The sequence below is a fragment of the Vombatus ursinus genome, unplaced genomic scaffold (genome assembly GCF_900497805.2).
Source record: "Vombatus ursinus unplaced genomic scaffold, bare-nosed wombat genome assembly UNPS02009975.1, whole genome shotgun sequence".
Taxonomy (NCBI): domain Eukaryota; kingdom Metazoa; phylum Chordata; class Mammalia; order Diprotodontia; family Vombatidae; genus Vombatus; species Vombatus ursinus.
The window spans coordinates 479,759-482,269 of NW_020949753.1; positions in this window are offsets into that span (position 1 = coordinate 479,759).

Here is a 2,511-nt window from a genome sequence, read left to right on the forward strand (position 1 = left end):
GAGTTTTATTGCTTTCTCATGAGAAAGGACACACCCAGCATTCACTCAAGATGGCTCCAGCCAGGGTGTGAGTGGGAATGTCTTGTAAAGCAGAATATATAGACCCTATCCACAATGTCCCCACCCTAACCCCTTTCCCCTCAACCCATTGGCTGGGTATATCAGGGGCACAATCTGTTAGCGGAATTCTAACTTCTATGGAAGGAAGTTTGAGACAAGTTAGAGGGGAGTGGTCTCTCTGCACAATCAGAACATCAGGTTTAGCCAGAATGTGCTGCAAGGCATCTGGGTGCAGTCTTACAACAGTCATAAGTATGAAAAGTAACTGAGGTCGGGGTTAGTTCATTCCCCTGAGGGGGCTTCACCCTATATTATCCCATTCACTCCCTTATCTTGTTTACATATTTGTGTAAACCAAGAAACCAAGAAATCAATTAATCAATAACCTAATCTCCCCCTGTCCTGTTTTCTTGTCAATTCTGTGGGAACCAAACTGTTAGCATTCCTCACAGTAGATAACTCAACTGTTTTACTCTCTGTGAGTGAGACCTCACCTGAAGCACTTCAGATGGAACACAATCATAGGATGCCGTATTGCTGCTGTAGTTGTTTTTGTTTGTCCTTTGTTCTTAAAGAGGACCATGACATCATGGAGGTGATGCCATGACATGCAAGTAAATTAGATGTAAGTGAGGGAGAACTATACAAGGTCACCAGCCTCGCTTTCTCTTCTGGAGCCATCTGGATCTAGTATTCAGAACTGGGAAGGACCTCAGAGGCCACATAACCCAATCCCCTCATTTTTATAGATAAGGACACTGAGGCTCAAGGACATTGATAAGATCTATGGGGTGAGAGTTAATAGGAATCACACCTGTGAAGAATTATGAACTATAGTAATAATAATAGAGTAATATGCCCAAGGTCATATACCCTGCCAACCTAGAACTGGCAGAGTCAAAGGCTTTTCCTAGAAAAGGGACAACACCAGGCTGATCCCTTCCCAATTCTTCTCCATGCCAAAATGGCTCCTCTTTTCCAATCAAATAATAGCTGAATACTGGGGATAGGGGCACTTTCTACCTGCCAAGGCCCCTGGCTTAGGCTTTCCCAATATATGCAAAATGTATGTGAAAGGTTCCCTCCTGCAGGCCGCTGCCACCCAGTAGGCATCGGCCTATCACTCTCCATCTGGTACACTAAGTAGTTAAAACAGCTGGTCACACCCTGTGTTAAAGGAGTTAAGGTATGATTTCAGTTCTTGCATTGACTGGTCATCAGCTGGTACCACACAGCAACATGCTGACCCCTTCGTCCAGCCAGTTGTCCTGCAAAACATATGCCATTGGTCACAAGGGTCTCCAAGTGTGAGGGTGGATGGATTAATGTAAAACTATCCCCGCAGTTGGAAAAACAGTTCACAGCATGTACGGCACTGAGTGTGAGTAAGTAGCACCATCTTCATAAAACGAGGAGACCATGCCAAGCACATCAGAGGAACTACTGAGTATTATTTGTTTTCCAATGTCTTCATTGGAACAGGATTCAGATAACTGAATGAGAAAGCCACTCAAATTGTAGCATTGCACAGATGACCTGTATTTGACTTTATAACTGCTAGCTGTCTCTTTTTTTTCCCTCTAAGATTAGTCATTTCTATTTTTTTTTATACTCCCTGGAGAGTTATCTTCAAATCCTTTTTTCTTCTTTTTTTGGTCTGTGTGTGTGCAGACCTATGACATCATCTGTGTGGGGCCTTCCAAGTATGGAAATTCTTCCCACTTAGGGATGGGCAAGGAGTTGGCAATTTATTGTTGCAGAGAGTCACCTGGGAGCACTGAAAAGCTTAAATGATTTGCCAATGCTTTCACAGCCAGTATGTGTCTAATGAAACGATTCAGTTGTTAGCTTTGAAATTATTTTTTCTAAATATCAACTTGAAAAAATTAATGCAAATTAATCCCACCTCCTTTGTCCTCATTTCATCTCCCTGACTCTTAGGTTCCTTCTCTCCAAAAAAGTGCGAGTAGCTAACATGCATATAAGTTTCAAGGTTACAAAATGTTTTACCTAGGCTATCTCATTTTATCCTCAGAATGACCTCGTGTAATAAGTGCTATTATTATTCCCATTTTATAGATGAAGAAACTGAGGCTGCCAGTTTATCGTCTGAGGTCAAATTTGAACCCAAGTCCAACACTATTGAATATACCACCAAAGATGAGGAGGGTGGGAATAGAGGGCTGTCCTCATTCTCAAGAAGTGATGCTCTGAGCCTCTTGGTATTACTCAAAACTCATTTCCTCTAGGAAACCATTCCAAATTAAGCCCACTCCACTCTACCAACCCACCCTAGTATTTTAATGTAGTACTAACTTTACCTTTACCTTTTTGAAGAGTATGACCAAATAGCATTTCTACATCTATACAGAGATTGAAATGTCCTCTGAAAAGAGAGTCCCATCACACACACACACACACACACACACACACACACACACACACACACAC